This window comes from Nicotiana tabacum, chromosome 7 (assembly GCF_000715075.1).
Source record: "Nicotiana tabacum cultivar K326 chromosome 7, ASM71507v2, whole genome shotgun sequence".
NCBI lineage: Eukaryota > Viridiplantae > Streptophyta > Magnoliopsida > Solanales > Solanaceae > Nicotiana > Nicotiana tabacum.
This window is the reverse complement of record NC_134086.1, coordinates 48,304,993-48,322,850: the sequence shown is the minus strand read 5'-3', so window position 1 is coordinate 48,322,850 and position 17,858 is coordinate 48,304,993. Positions and strand designations below refer to the sequence as shown.

The 17,858-nt window shown below is 37.8% G+C and overlaps 1 long non-coding RNA gene across 1 annotated transcript; it reads right to left on the bottom strand.

Annotated features, from left to right (window-relative positions):
• Positions 1-14,226: 14,226 nt before the first annotated feature.
• Positions 14,227-16,440, bottom strand: LOC107808547 (uncharacterized). Its single transcript, XR_001653164.2, has 3 exons — positions 15,996-16,440; positions 15,525-15,648; positions 14,227-14,654 (listed from the first exon to the last, which is right to left on the bottom strand). It is a non-coding gene; the product is annotated as an uncharacterized LOC107808547 (long non-coding RNA).
• Between the last annotated feature and the right edge of the window lie 1,418 nt (positions 16,441-17,858).

Here is a 17,858-nt window from a genome sequence, read left to right as displayed (position 1 = left end):
TTTGGCCTTCGCGAACGCGAAGTGGGAATCACGAACGCGAAGGGGTGGGCTGAGTTGACTACGCAAACACATATGGGAAATCGCGAACGCGTAGAAGGAAAGAGGGGAGCGGGGTCTGAGTCCGTTGGCCTACACGAACGCGAGGCCTGTAATGCGAACGCGTAGGGCCCGGGCGCTGGCCTTCGCGAACGAGAGTGTCGGGTGGCGAACGCGATGAAGAAATTTTGGGGCTGAAGCAGGTTGTGCTTCGCGAACACGAGGGCGTTTCTGTGTTCGCGAAGAAGGGCAGTGCTAGGCAGTGAGTTGTTTTAAGACGAGATTTGACCCATTTCTTTCATTTTTCTCTTAGCTTGGGTGATTCTTGGAGGATTTCAAGAGGGGGTTTCATCATTCAATGTCAAGGAAAGTTATCCCCACTTATTAGGAGTTAAATACATTGATTATGTATGGATTTTAACATGGAAATTAGTGGAAATTTGGGGTTTTGAGGAAGACCTAGAAATATTATATTCTTAAATTTTGACCACGATTGTGGACATAAAATTGAGTATAAATTATATATTTGGGTTCGTGAGATTATGGGAAAACTTTTTCTTCGAAAATTTTTGGAATCCGGGTATGTGGGCCCGAGGGCAATTTTGTCAACTTTTCGATCGGGGTTAAGAATTGTTATAAATTGGATTATAATGAGTAATTGAATATATATTAATGGGTTTGCATAATTATTGACTAGTTTTGGAGCATTTTTTCATCGACTTGAGTCTTCGAAAGGGCGTGAAATGCCGGTTATGGAACTTCGGAGCGAGGTGAGTCTTCTTTCTAACCTTGTAAGAGGGAATTGTCCCCATAGGTGAATTAATCTGATTTGTGCGTCTATTTGTGGGAGCTACGTACGCACGAGGTGACGAGAGTCCCTGCATAGCTACTATTATATTTATGTCCGGGTAGTCTAGGACCTAAAAGCATGCTATACTTGGAATATTTGTAATCTTATTGACAGTTTGAATTGCTTAAATCACATTGAATTAGTAAATAAATTCTAAAAAGATTAAACTTCATTTTCAAAAATTGTTAAAAGAGAATTGGCTTTTCTTTGGATAATTGTTCTCTGTCGACTTCTTGATTGACTATATGTGTGTGTTAAATTTCGGAAAGGGTCGAACGCCTCAGTAGATTAAATAGATGCATCTATGGTTCGCGCCATTCGACCCTTTGGCAGTGCACAGTTTAAATATTTATTGGATTGGGCCGTACGACCTCGGCATGATTTGCACATGCTTGTATTGCTTGACTTGAGATTTATAGATGTTGATATTTGCTCTCCTGGCTTGGGATAAATTGATAAATAATAGATTATGAATTTTGAGACTTCTTAATATAAAAAGGAATGTATACTTGTTTCTTGACTTACTTGAATTTACTGTCTTTTTTAATAAATCCATGATTATTCACGTTATTAATATATAACTATTGGACCATTAGTAAGTGTCGTAGTCAACCTCTCGTCTCTACTTCTTCGAGATTAGACGGGATACTCACTGGGTACGCGTTGTTTTCGTACTCATACTACACTTGCTGTGTATTTTGGTTGCACAGGTTCATGTGTGGTTAGTGGCATAGAGGTAGGGTTGATACGGGAACTTAGATGAGCTGCATCTTGCGAGACGATCTGCAGACAATGGAGTCTCCCTTAGAGTACTGTACTGTATTATTTTATTCCTGTCCAATTGTATTTCGTACATTTATTGTATTTTATTTCATTCCCTAATAAATGCTCATGGACTTGTGACACCGGGTTCTGGGATGATTATGGGGTATTGTATTAATTTCAAACATTTTTATTAAATTTTGAAACGGTTAGCTTTTACTAGTAAAATTGAAGGAAAAATTATAATTTTCAACATTGTTAAAACAAGGCCTAAATTAAGTATTTATGATTGGCTTGCCTGACAGTGATGTCTGACGCCATCACGACCCTTAGTGGATTTTGGGTCGTGACAATATGGTACTAGAGCACTAGGTTCCCTCAAGTCTTACGAGTTATGAGCAAGTCTAGTAGAGTCTCACAGATCAGTACGGAGACGTCTGTACTTATCTTCGGGAGGCTACAGGGCTATTAGGAGTACTTCCCTTCTTGATTCCTCATCGTGCGGTTTAATTCCTTTGAGACTTATGCCTTTATTTCATTCCTATTCAATCTTATACGACGTGAAGCACTTATTATAAATTAGGAATTGAGAAATTTTAAAGGTACTACAGAGGTGATGCAGGATGCTTCTCCCTACGTAGTTGATCTGACTATTTTCGTCTCCTTGCGGAAGGATATTTTGTCGTTTCATCTCAGCAGCTGTACTTCTAAGAGCTCTGAGGCTAGGCACAACTTGCCATGATGCTTATGAATGGTTGTCGCGCGGTATTGATGTGATGGTAGGATTCTTGCCTACGTGTCGGGGCAATGAATGACTCAAATGGAGGTTTACTCAGAGCATGATTTAGAGATTCAGTATTTTATTCCCAGCGGGGGGAAGGCAATCGGGCTATGAATGTTTAGATTTGGGTTGATAGAGTAACAAGGCTTGGTATTTACGAGCTTGGTGGAATTTTCATCTGTGATGAGGTATCGTTGTCCTTGTTGAATGTACTAAGTTTGCCGGTGTTAACACCTTCTACAATTCTCCTTAGGGGTAGGATATTGAAAGATAGCAATGGGGTAGCAACCGTTAGAGATTGCGGGGTGCGGTGGTTCAGGATGGAATCGATGTTTGTAATGTCTAGGGCTCGAGAAGAGATGATCTCTGGAGATGTTTAAAGTTAGTAGCGGTCTATTGGTTCAAGAGCTACTGAGTTAGATTTTTTATCTAAGGCATCAGCTGAGCGACGAAGGATGATGAAGGACATGTGGAAAGTGTCAGGTGGTGGTTAAATTTCTAGAAGGCCAAGTGTAAGAAGTGGAAGTGGGAGAGTGGTAGAGCAACACGTGGATTCAGTGGAAGGATAAATACACTCTTGAAGAAAGTTTGGAGTGATTCGGGAATTTTTTGTGGACGGTGATTGGGTCTACGAGCATAATTTGAAATATTGGCTAGCATAACGGTGGGAGATTTGATATGACGGAAAGGAGTTACTTGACATGCAGAAGGATACAACATAACTTTGAATTGGAAGATATTATCGCACATTTAGTTAATGTCCACTCGGAGTGAATGGACTTCTGCAGTTGGTGGATGAGCACGGGCTCAGGATGGATTATTGATGTCGTAAGAATTGTACCCCGTGAAAAGACATTGGAAGATGTCGGCGTGTAGTCTCCACATTTCGGGGATGTCTCCTATGAGCATATCAGCGGTCGCGTGGTTGGCAAAGCTTCGGCAAAGGATTCTATTAACTATCCGGTAAGAGGTCTAATATGTGAATGTTGCTAGGGATTCAGAGTGTTTATGAAATGCTAAATGAAGGATTTCGAGGAATCTGGCGGTTTAACTGTGCAAGGTCATGTCAATAAGAGATAAAAAATCTTAGTGGGTTCCAAAGTGGTGTAACAGTGGCTTCAAGCTAAGTGGGAGAGTCCCACCGCCTATGGTTGGATTGTCTGGTCGCCTATTTGTGAGATTTCTAGTTATCGGCATATTGATGGGCTACCGCAACTAAGGAAAGAGAACATCAGCAGTAATTGAGCAAGGGAATTGAAGAATGTGTTCTATAATTAGCATCATCGACTCATGTTCAGGCTTTGGGAAGACTCAGGAATTATGCTTCGCGTAGAGGAGAGTTGCAAGAAAGGTTATTCGGCCGGGTGCCTCTTTGAGAGGGTGGTCATGTGTTATCGGAGCCTTGCAGTTGATTATATTCGGGATCATGTCAGAGTGGGTGACTCTCAATAACGGTCCTAGTGAATTCAAAGGTCATAAATGTGGTGCCTAAGGGTTCAAGCCCGTAGTATGGTTAAGAAACAATCTTTTGTAGCAGCTTATAATAAGAGGCTCAGAATATTTACTTTGGATTAGTAAAGGAATTATCAGAACGGGTGTATTAGTTGAAGATGCGAATATGCGTGCAAGGAGTGTATGAAACGATTCATAGGTTTGGAAATAGGGTGGTCTCATGGAATGGGGTCACTCAAGGTGAGTGTGGATTCAAGTTGGTGACGTAAAGAATGAAGCTATTATTATCTCTAAGGCAAGTTAAGGATGAATTAGAAAAGGATAGATTTATTATCTATGGTTGAATTGGCATAGCAATGGCGATGCATGCGAGGTTCGACGGTCGCCGTAATTGATATTGTTTGGAAGTATTCAAGTATTATGGCCTGTTATGTGTAGGTGGCTTCCGAAAGGTTTGTGGTGGTTTAGACCACTACTTTAGGATTTGAATGTTCTATGGTTATGAGAATTCACTCGCGTGTTGCTATGGTCCTCCTGGAATGAGTTAAGTAAAAAGTTTCCAGGTGATGAAGTGTTTACCATATTAGTGGTCCAGGAGTTAAGATGAAGATCTTGTGCTATCACATATTGGCATGTTGGGTGCAGTGAGTGATATGGAATTTGAAAGTGAAGATCAAGGTTGCGGTTCGGTGTTGACAAGGATGTTACGAACTCGGATGAGAGTGAAAGGGATTTGAATGATTATAGTAAGCTGGCATTGTCTTCAGCGTCACTTGAGATTGGTGTTTTGTAAAAGAGGCTTTGCATCCGGGTTATAGATTCTTGATTACTTTTCAGAGTTAGTGCGGCCGGTGGTATGGGTGTGTAGACTTGTTATCTGTTACGGAAGGTTGTGGGAACGGCCCCACGTAAAGATTGTATAAGTGAAGCATGTAGTCACTTGATTGATTAAAGAATTAAACCAAGTATGAAGATTGTGGTGATATCATTAATTTGAGAATTTATGCCTGGAGGGCACTCGGTTTATTGGGTTGTGGACTATGGAGGACTGCTCCGATTATGGTGGTTGTTCTTGTGTGTTATGGAAAAAAGGGGTTATTATGGACCTAGGAAAGATTATGGACCTAGTTCGGTACGATCAGAATCAGCTGGAGGTCTGTAGATGGATTTAAGTATGAATATGAGTTCTATCTCAGGCCAGATGTGTTCATTTCGGCATAGCGCTCCTTATGGAGGAGTATTCAGCCGTTGGATGTTATTTCATCATCGGCTATTTCATGTAATATTACATTGTGTCGTGTGAGTTATGAAACAGCTTGGTAATTTCTTATGTGTCGATGTTCCGCGTAGAGATGATGTTATATGAGCAGGATGGCTCTTGAGATTCAGATCGTATGTCGCACCTCGGTTGTGCTTGAGTTTTGTAGTGTATGGCGCTATATGTCTTCCCAGGGATGGTATTATGCACTTAGCGTGCCTGTGACTGATATTCTGTATTTTGTTGTAATGAGCAATTTAGCTCGATGTATATCTCCTTATGTGCATTCTATGTGTGGATCGGGTGGCACGTCGCCATGGGTATGTTATTTGGATCGGGTTGCACGCCGCAATAGTGTGATGTTGAGTACGGTTTTCTATATGCTATATTTGTGTGCCTTGTTTCCTATTTTCTAAGGAAAGTCCATATTATTGCGTGAGTTGAGTAGTCCCTTCCAGAGTTCATTTTCCTGTTGTCACATTCGAGTTCATAACCTATTGGCACATTGTGGCATCATATAAGACTTTTAATCGTGTCCGGGGTGGCTTATTGCCTGAGTAGTTTGTGACGACCCGACCGGTCGTCTAAAGAATTAACGCCCCTATCCCCTATTAACTGCTTTCCTCAAATTTATTTCTACTATTTTGATTTGCCGGGATGTTCAGTTTTGAGTGTCGGAGAGTTTTGGGACACTTAGTCCCTAAATGAGAGCTTAAGTGTTGGAAAGTTGACCGTAGTCGGAATAGAGTGAAGATGGCCTCAGAATGGAAATTCGTTGGTTCCGTTAGCTCCGTTGGGTGATTCGGGCTTAGGGGCATGTTCGGATTGTATGTTGGAGGTCTGTAATTAATTTAGGCTTGAAATGCCGAAAGTTGAATTTTTGAAATTTTCGGTCCAATAGTGAGATTCTGATCCGAGGGTTGGAATGGAATTCCGGAAGTTGGAGTAGCTCCGTAGTGTTGAATGTGACGTGTGTGCAAAATTTCAGGTCATTCGGACAAGGTTTGATAGACTTTTTGATTGAAAACGTATTTGAGAATTTTGGAGTTCTTAGGCTTAAATCCATGGTTAATTCGAGGTTTCGATGTTGTTTTAGGTGTTTTAAGGATTGGTACAAGTTTTGATAGTGGTTTGTGACTTGTTGGTGCCTTCGGTTGAGGTCCCGGAGGCCCCGAGATGAATTCGGATGGTTGACGGAAAGATTTTTAGAATTGGAGTTGCAGCCTCAGCTATTCTTCTGTCATAACCGCACCTGCAAGTGTGGGACCGCAGGTGCGGAGCCCTAGAAGTAGTGGATTAACCGCAGAAGCGGAAATGAGGAAAGGGGCCAGACACCGCAGAAGCGGCATAAGGAACCGCACCTGCGGGACAGCAGATGCGGAATCTGAAGTCGCAGGTGCGAGATTGAACTTTTAAGTGAGAAACCGCAGAAGCGGTTCCCCCAACTGCAGAAGCGGTATCGCAGATGCGATTACAGGGCCACAAATGCGGAAATCACTGGGAAGAACTTATAAATTCTTGCCTTCGCGAAATTTATCCATTTTTCATCTTTTTCAAAACGGGAAGAAGCTTGGGGAACACTTTTCAATAGGGATTCTCAGAGGAGTTCATTGGGGTAAGGTCTTTGGTCCCTAAACTCGTTATTGGAATGATTTTTATCAATTTGAGCATGAAATATTAAGGAAAATCAGTGGTAATTGGGGGTTAGGGCTTGTCTAATTGGAGACCTTTGAGTGATGATTTAAAGGACAAATTGAGGTCCGATTTTGATACTTTTGATATGACTGAACTCGTGAGAGTGCGAGGGTTCTGGAAATATAAATTTTACCCGATTCCGAGATGTAGGCCTGAGCGGCGTTTTGGTCATTTTTACATAATTTCGAATATTAGCTTAGAATTTAATTGTAGAATCAGTTACTTGAAGTGTTATTTACATTATGCAATTGAATTGAATAGATTTGGGCCATTTGGAGTCGAATACTAGTGGCAAGAGTGTGGTTTCAGGTTGATTTCGAGCCGGTTTGAGGTAAGTGGCTTGTCTAACCTTGTGTGGGAGACCTTCCCCTTAGGATATGATATATTTGATAATTGATATGCCTTGTACGTGAGGTGACGAGCATGTACTTGAGCTAATTGTTGAAAATCCAGTTTTTCCTTAAGTATTTCAATTGAGATCTTTTTCCTATTTTATTCTACTTGCGAATATAGCCTGTTGCTAGTTTAGAAAAGCATGTTTAGTGGACTTAATTGCCTATTTTCTTAAACTGCCTTAATTGCATTACGGGAAGTATGTTAGGCTAGAATTAACTGTTTACTTGGTACGAAATTTAGCTTAATTGGGTATTCTTGTGTTGCTGCTGTGTGTTTTTACTTTGGGACTATGGGACGGCATCCCGGGAGATCCCCTGTACGTACTTATGATCTGAACTAAGGTGTGGGATACCATGAGATCCTTGGTACGTATATTGAGGATACTAAGAGATTCTTGGAATACCAAGAGATCCCTTGCATATATTGAGGATACCAAGAGATCCTCGGGATGCCAAGAGATCCCCGGCTATCATCCTTGTTAAGAGTGATACTTCCTGGTGTTTGCCTTTATTTCTGTTTCCATTATTGTACTCCTTGTTATCCTGTGTAGATTCTTATTGTAGATTCTCAATTGTACTATTTATCTTATCCTGTCATCTTATTATTTATTTAACCTCTATAGGGCCCTGACCTTCCTCGTCACTACCCGACCGGGGTTAGGCTTGGCACTTACTGAGTACTGTTGTGGTGTACTTATGCCCATTCTGCGCATGTTTTTCATGTGTAGATCCAGGTACCGCTACTTAGGCCTACCATCCTTGAGGGAGGTGACTGTTTTAGAGACTTCGAGGTACATCTGCAGCGTCCGCAGACCGAGGAGTCCCTTTCTATTCCTGCTTTTAGTATTTATCCCTTCTGTATTTTTCTATTCTTATTAGACATTCCTAAGTTAGAGCTATGTAGTATTTTCTTAGCTTGTGATTCGTAGGTTTTCGGGTCTTGGATTTACGTATTGGTGTTAAGAGTTAAACATGGTGTATGTCGAGTGGCATATTTAAACACTATTATTACTTTATTCCTGTTTTAAATTGTTTTACTTCCGCAAATTTTGGTCTTTCTTCCGCAATTTAGGCTTACCTAATTGTAGAGACTAGGTGCCGTCACGATGGTTCACGGAGGGCGAACCAGGGTCATGACACAGTTCGTACTGGGTGAGATGAGATCATTGATTTAGGATCAGTGCAATCTGATTATATGAGGTATATTAAGGAGAAAAAACCATTACTTGGTTCAGAATGAGGTGATGGTTCTTATCAGTAGTATAGACCCAATGATTTGTTGATTCGGCAGTTGGTTATGAATTTCTACGCGTCTCTTCCATCGTGGCGGTATTGTAAGAGTTAGATCAAGACCTATGTATATCATGAGGTGCGTTGCGAGCATCAGATTCGGGGAATGTTGGTTATTATGATTAGAGAATGTTATTATGGTCCTGTGAATAAGGATATACATGGCGAGAATTCAGCAAAGGCATGCAGTCATGTTCTAGTACCTCGTGTAGTGATTGATACGGTATTCATATATTGAAAGCAGGTGTGGCAGAGAATTCCGGATGTTGGAATTGGGCTCTAAGCTTATTTTCTTGAATAAAAGGGAATATCTTCAGAACTAATCGAGCTAATGTGTTCAACTGAATTGTGATAGCACGGGTAGGTGCACGAGGTGTTACACAGTGTAGTTCTCAGCACATTCGAGGACGAACGTATGTTTAAGTGGGAGAGAATGTAACTACTTCAGACCGGTCGTTTTAAGCTCTAGCGCGTCGTTTAGTAGTTTGAGACCATGAGTAGCTTCACTTGAGGTATTATAACTTGTAAGCATGGTCGGAGTTGATTTGGAAAGAAAATCCTCATTTCTAAAGCTCTAAGTTGAAAGAATTGACTAAGATTGGACTTTTGAATAAACGACCTCGGAATCGGGATTCAAAGGTTCCAGCAGGTTTGTATGATGATTTCGGACTTGGGCGTATGTCTGGATCGGGTTTTGGAAGACCCGGGAACATTTCGGCACATATTGTGGAAGTTAGCATTTTTGGAACAATTTCATAAGTTTGGGTTGAAGTGCATTTTAGTGTTATCAATGTCTGTTTGGGATTCCGAGTCTGGAAATAGCCCCGTATGGTGATTCTGGTGTTGGGAGCGCAATCGGATGTGAATTCGGAGGTCCGTGGGTCATTTTGGAGTCATTTAGCTAAAGATAGAAATTTGAAGGTTTTAGAGGAGTTTGACCGGAAGTGGACATTTTGATATCGGGGTCGTAATCCAATTCCGGAGTTGGAGTAGGTCCGTAATGTCGAATGTGACTTGTGTGCAAAATTTGAGACCAATTGGACGTGATTTGATAGGTTTTGACATCGAATGTATAAGTTTGAAGTTCTAGAGTTCATTAAGCTTGAATTGGGGTGTGATTCATGATTTTGATGTTGTTTGATGTGATTTGAGGCCTCGAACAGGTCCGTGTTAAGTTATGGGACTGGTTTGGGTGATTGGACGGGGTCCCGGAGGCCTCCGATGTGTTTCGGGGTGGTTTCAGATCAAATTTGGATAAAAAGTCGTTGTTGATTGCTGGTATCTGGTTTCTTTCTTCGCGTGCCGCGTTCGCAAAGAGGAAAGTGGGAGGCTGCTGGATTTGGCCTTCGCGAACGCGTAGAAGGAAAGAGGGGAGCAGGGCGTGAGGCCATTGGCCTACGTGAATGCGATGCCTGTAACGCGAACGTGTAGGGCCCCAGGAGCTGGCCTTCGCGAACACGAGTGTCGGGTCGCGAACACGATGAAGACATTTGGGGCTGAAGCAAGTTGTGCTTCGCGAACGCAAGGGCGTTTCCGCGTTCGTGAAGAAGGGCGGTGCTGGGTACTGAGTTGTTTTAAGACGGGATTTGGCCCATTTCTTTCATTTTTCTCTTGGCTTGGGCGATTCTTGGAGGATTTCAAGAGGGGGTTTCATCATTCAATGACAAGGAAAGTTATCCCCACTTATTAGGAGTTAAATACATTGATTATGTATGGATTTTAACATGAAAATTAGTGAAAATTTGGGGTTTTGAGAAAGACCTAGAAATTTGATATTCTTGAATTTGACCACGATTTTGGACATGAAATTGAGAGTAAATTATATACTTGGGTTCGTGAGATTATGGGTAAACTTTATCTTCAAAAAAATTTGGAATCTGGGGACGTGGGCCCGAGGGAAACTTTGTCCACTTTTCGATCGGGGTTAGAAATTGTTATAAATTGGATTATAATAAGTAATTGAACATATATTAATAGTTTTGCATAATTATTGACTAGTTTTGGAGCATTTTTGCATCGAATTAAGTCTTCAGAAGGGCGTGGAATGCCGGTATGGAACTTCGGAGCGAGATGAGTCTCCTTTCTAACCTTGTAAGTGGGAATTGTCCCCATAGGTGAATTAATTGGATTTGTGCGTCTATTTGTGGGGGCTACGTACACACGAGGTGACGAAAGTCAGTGCGTAGCTACTATTATATTTAAGTTCGGGTAGTCTAGGACCCAAAAACATGCTATACTTGGAATATTTGTAATCTTATTGACAGTTTGAATTACTTAAATCACATCGAATTAGTAAATGAATTTCTAAAAAGATTAAACTTCATTTTCAAAAATTGTTAAAAGAAAATTGGCTTTTCTGTGTCGACTTATTGATTGACTGTCTGTGTTTGTTAAATTTCGGAATGGGACGAATGCCTCGGTAGATTAAATAAATGCATTTACGGTTCGCGCCATTCGACCGTCTCGCAGTGCGCGGTTTAAATATTTGTTGGATCGGGCCGTACGACCTCCGCATGATTTGCGCATGCTTGTATTGCTTGCCTTGAAATTTATAGATATTGATATTTGCTCTCCTTGGCTTGAGATAAATTGATAAATAATAGATTATGAAATTGGAGACTTCTTAATATAAAAAAGGAATGTTTAATTGTTTTTTGAACTACTTGAATTTGTTGTTGTTTTTTAATAAGTCCATGAATATTCGCATTATTAATAAATTACTATTGGACCACTAATAATTATGGAAGTCGACCTCTCGTCTCTACTTCTTCGAGATTAGACGGGATACTCACTGAGTACATATTTTTTTGTACTCATGTTATACTTGCTGCATATTTTTGTGCAGGTACACATATGTTTAGCGGCCTTGTGGGCGCAGAGGCACGATTATGGCAGGGACTTAGGTGAGCTGCATTCTATACGATGATCCGCAGCCAACAGAGTCTCCCTCAGAGTACTTACATTTTTCTTGTCCAATTTGTAATCCGGATAACTGTTGTATTTTATTTTACATTCCTAGTTATTGCTCATGCACTTGCGACACTAGGTTCTGGGATGATTATGGGGTATTGTATTAATTCCAAATATTTTTATTAAATTTTGAAACGGTTAGCTTTTACTATTAAAATTTAAGGAAAAATCATAGTTTTCAACATTGTTAAAACAAGGCCTAAATTAAGTATTTATGATTGGCTTGCTTGACATCGATGTCCGGCGCCATCATGACCCTTAGTGGATTTTGGGTCGTGGTACATTCTCAAATAAAAATGTACTCCAAGTGGGATTCAAACCTTCCAATTCCTACCTCATTTAGCAATTTAGGTTTTCAATAAAAATATCTCACCAGATTTAATCATCATGAATCACCAATTCCTTTAATGTCATGTTCTTTTAGATTGTGAATAAACTATATAGATCGCTTAATCATATAACATTCATGGTGCTATCTTGTGGTCATATGTGAAGTGGTTCAAGCTTTGTTCCAAATTTGATCAGAAGATATAACAATAATTCACATGGGGAATCAGGAATATAGATACCCTTAGTATTTTTATGAATAGAGTCATTTATGGAAGTTGTGTATTTTCTCGTTTTGTTCATGTCGTATAGATCATGACAAAATAAAAGAAGGAATAACCTTAATATACCTTTTAATGTCAACTTCCTACTTGTATATGTGAACAATCTCCTCAATTTTGAGAAAACTGATATAGGAAATACACATCTACGTTCACGGTTTGTTCTAATGCAAGGAGCGTTTCTAATCTCAAGCAAATGTGTCAGCCTGAAGCACAAGACATGTCTACTCTTTCCTCTTGAACCAGAATACATCTCCTAGCTTATTTCTAAACACTGCTACAACATGCAAAAGAGCAAGAAGAAATTTTTTGAATCGAAAATTAAACAAGTCGCTTCACCTAATGCAACATCTGTGCAGAGGGTATAAGACTGGAGGAGAGGGCACAAGAATAACTGTAGGGTCAAACAACCATTGGAGCACTGGTAAAACATTACTTGAAAGTTCGATCTTTTCAAAGAACAAAATTCTTCTATCGTACATAGCATTGTTTATTTGTGCAACTTCTCCCATTTATATACTCTCATATTTGTTTTTTTTCCTTCTCTCTATTATTTGTTGTAAATAAATATATATCTATATATGTCATAATGTGTCCATCCAAAAAAGGGAATGAGTGGATAGTGGAGTCCACCTCACTTTCCACCATTTTGAAGTATTGTGACATGTGGCATAGATGTCACATATTAGTCACACATTATTTTTGGAATGGGGGGAGGGGGTTGCCTAACCTTGTATGCCTTATCTAGTCTTTTAATTAATCTCTCATTCTATGCAAGAATGAAAATAGTTCCAGATCTTCCTTTATCAAATAATTGATTTTATTTTTGTTTTTCTTTGGTTATTCAAGGAAATGAACATCATTTTAAGCTATGCCGAACAGTTAATAACTCCACACAGAATTACGAAGTTAAATTTCACTAGTAGTAGTATCTTAATGTGTTATCACTCCATTTTAAATTACTCGTCCAACTTTTCTCATTCGTTTAAAAAAATTACCAATTCAAACCACATATGTAATAATTACATTACCTTAATGTTGATATGATGTTTTTTCAAAATAATTATCCTATAATTTCCAGTTAACATTTACTAGAACTAATTAAACACTTTTCATACTCTATTTACTACCTTCGCTCAAAATGAAAAGTCTAAATTTATTTAGAATAAAGGTTGAAACCGTAAATTGTCATGTGAAACCATATAAAATCAATACATACATTATTATTTATTAAAACATACAAGTAAAAAAAATATGCACATATTTTCTCAACTTCTAATTTTCATAATCTCCTATAAAGAGTATAAATTTTCATATGTTTAATTCTTAAAATGGTAAAAAGATAACCTTTTTTTTTTTGTGAAAAAAAACAATAATTTATATCTTTACAGTAAAGAAAATCTCATAAGCTTTCTCATATTATGTGTATAATTTAAAATATATTTGAAAGTAGTAATATTAATAACTATATAAAATTATATTTTTCAAACTTTTTACAAAAATGTTCCACCCAAAATACCATATCCATAGTATATAACGGTATCAAGGTTATTAAACTTATGGGGTCTTATAATAATATAGTTACAATTCCTCTATAATCTCATGAATGGTCTTAATTCCTTGAAATTCATATGGATTATTACGACTTATAATAATGTACGGGATTTAACATCCTTCCCCCCTTAAGAACATTCGTCCTCGAATGTTAACTCTTAAATATTCACAAAATTTTCACTAGGGTCTCCTCTGTAAATTAAACTAAAACCCAAAGTATAACCGAAGTCTCGACTATTCAAAACCTTTCGTACTTGAGTATCTCGTATCTTTTTCACCTTACCTTACTTACTTTTCAATTTCGCATTGTATCTTCTATTTTTTTCATAACTCCCTTCCATATTACGCCCTAAAGCTCTATTGTTATACGATACAAGATCTGGAGAAAGCTTCATACTGACTTCTTACGACTCAGCTCTATGGCATGATCTGAAAACAAATTAAGGGAAACATTTCCTAAATGCCCTATAGCCTCTCAATTATAAATATGGCGCGCAACACACCCATAAGTGAGACTCTACTAGGCACGACTTTGTAGACTTCCCTAGGACACGACCCGCTCTGATACTACTTTGTCACGCCCCGAACCTGGGGAGGTGTGGCTGGCACTCGGTGCCGTAGTGGCCCGAGCGAAACTCATTTATTCCTTTTTATAACTATCATGGGCCAACATGGCCACAACTCGTAATGTAAAATTGTAAGTGGACAAATGTTATATCAATGAACCATCGTTCATAAAACATGAATACATATGGGTTGTCAAGGCCTCTAACATACTGTATATAATAACCATGTGTCTACAAAGCCTCTAAGACTATTTGACATAAAATGGGACAGGGTGTCGGCCTACCCATAAGTTTATAGCAAAACTCTGACATGTGACTCATAGACTCGGCTGCACTCCGAATGAGATGGAGTCTTACCGATCCTTCACTGAATGCCAATCTCATCTTTGATGAAGGCTCGTCAAACTGATTATCTATACCTGCAAGCATGAATGCAGCTTCCCCAACAAAAGGACGTCAGTAAGAGTAATGTACTGAGTATGTAAGACATGTAAATAAGTAAATACAAGACATGGAAGAAAACGTGGAGTAAATGACTCAGCCTGTAAATCTGGATGGTTATGTAAATCAAAATTAGGAAATATCTTTAATGTCATGCATATGCATATAAATGTCATGTAATGCATAGGTCTGTATGTACATAACATCATCAAGCCTCTAAGGGCATCCCTATCATATCATTTCAGCCACTGTAGGCAACATCATCATCGTATACCAACTGATCAAGTGGTGGTGCGTACATAACGCCATAACCTTTTTCTCATATCCCATATACATATATTTATATATATATATATATATATATATATATATATATATATATATATATATATATATATATATATATATATACACACACATCATATCATCTCGGCCACTGTGGGCAAAATCATCAACGCATACCAGCTGATCAGGTGGTGGTGCGTATATAACGCCGTAACCTTTTCCCATATCCCATATAAATATAATATACATATATACGTGTATATAACGCCATCTGGTCATGGGTCAATGTAAATGTATAAATGCATGAAATGCATATGAAATGTGTTAATAAAATCTCCTTGGAATGCCATAAAATTCAATATACCTTTCGGATAAACTTTATCAAATATGTAACACACAAGTCTATTTGCTGAAAATTTATGAATAACATGTCAATAACATTTCATCAAACTCACCGCCTAGTATTAAAAAGGAGGTAAATTAATTAACCAGTAAAGTAAATAAAATAATGTTGGCTGATTAAAACACAAAACAATTGAAAGAGAAAAAAATATGAAGGGGGAAATAACATACAAGGATACCTGTTGTCATAATACAGACAGTAAATGATTGCTTAGGCTTCAGTAAACATACTTGAACATCAAAATGCAGATATTCATTCTCAAATAAAAATGTACTCCAAGTGGGCTTCAAACCTTCCAATTCCTACATCATTTAGCAAATTAGGTTTTCAATAAAAATTTCTCACCAGGTTTAATCATCATGAATCACCAATTCTTTTAAGGTAATGTTCTTTTAGATTGTGAATAAAATATATAGATTGCTTAATCATATAACATTCATGGTGCTATCTTGTGGTCATATGTGAAGTGGTTCAGGCTTTGTTCCAAATTTGATCAGAAGATATAACAATAATTCACACGGGGAATCAGGAATATAGATAACCTTAGTATTTTTATGAATAGAGTCATTTATGGAAGTTGTGCATTTTCTCATTTCGTTCATGTCGTATAGATCAAGCCAAAAGAAAAGAAAAAATAACCTTAACATACCTTTTAATGTCAACTTCCTACTTGTATATGTGAACAATCTCCTCAATTTTGAGAAAACCGATATAGGAAATACATATCTATGTTCACGGTTTGTTCTAATGCAAGGAGCGTTTCTAATCTCAAGCAAATGTGTCAGCCTGAAGCACAAGACATGTTTCCTCTTTCCTCTTGAACAAGAATACATCTCCTAGCTCATTTCTAAACACTGCTACAACACGCAAAAGAGGAGGAAGAAATTTTTTGAATCGAAAATTAAACCAGTCGCTTCACCTAATGTAACATCTGTGCAGAGGGTATAAGACTGGAGGAGAGGGCACAAGAATAACTGTAGGGTCAAACAACCATTAGAGCACACGTAAAAGATTACTTGAAAGTTCGATCTTTTCAAAGAACAAAATTCTTCTAACGTATAGAGCATTGTTTATTTGTGCAACTTCTCCCATATGTAGACCAGTGCAAACTTTAAAAATATTTTGCTCGTTGCAATACTGTAAATATATATATATATATATATATATATATATATATATATATATATATGTCATATTTGTTTTTTTTTAAATAATATTAATCATATTTGGGTCCACCTCACTTGCCACCATTTTGAAGTATTGTGACATGTGGCATAGATGTCACATATTAGTCACACATTATTTTTGGAATGGGGGGAGGGGGTTGTCTAACCTTGCATGCCTTCTCTAGTCTTTTAATTAATCTCCCATTCTATGCAAGAATGAAAATAATCTCAGATCTTCCTTTATCAAAGAATTGATTCTATTTCGGTTTTTCTTTGGTTATTCAAGGAAATGAACGTCATTTTAAGCAATGCCGCACAGTTATACATAGAATTAGGAAGTTAAAATTTCACTAGTAGTAATATCTTAATGTGTTATCACTCCATTCTAAATACCTTGTCCCACTTTTCTCATTCGTTTAAAAAAATTACCAATTCAAACCACATATATAATAATTACATTACCTTAATGTTGATGTGATGTATTTTCAAAATAATTATCCTATAATTTCCAGTTAACATTTACTAGAACTAATTAAACACTTTTCATACTCTAATATACTACCTTCGCCCAAAATGGAAAGTCTAAATTTCATTTAGAATAAAGGTTGAAACCGTAAATTGTCATGTGAAACCATATAAAATCAATACATATACTATTATTTTATTAAAACATACAAGTAAAACAATATACACATATTTTCTCAACTTCTAATTTTCCTAATCTCCTATAAAGAGTATAAATTTTTGTATGCTTAATTCTTAAAATGGTAAAAAGATAACTTTCTTTTCTTGTGAAAAATAAAATAATTCATATCTTTACAGTAAAGAAAATCTCATAAGTTATCTCATATTATGTGTATAATTTAAAACATATTCGAAAGTAGTAATATTAATAACTATATAAAATCATATTTTTCAAAAATTTTACAAAAATATTCCACCCAAAATACCATATCCAATGTATATAACGGCATCAAGGTTGTTAAACTTATAGGGTCTTATAATAACATAGTGACAATTCCTCTGTAATCTCGTGAATGGTCTTAATTCCTTGACATTCATATGGATTACTACGACTTATCCTAATAATAATGTATGGGATGTAACACCAATATGGGCAATCTTGCGTATATTCCGATCAGTGAGAGACCACTTACTTTGGATGTTCAAGCTTTAGCAAATCAGTTCGTGAGGTTGGATGTTTTTGGGCCCAACAGTGATCTAGCTTGCACAGTCGCTCGGTCTTCATTATTTGAGCATATCAGGGATCTGCAGTATGATGACCCTTATTTACTTGTCCTTAGGGGCACAGTGTGGCACTGTTGTGCCAAGTAGGTTACAGTTGG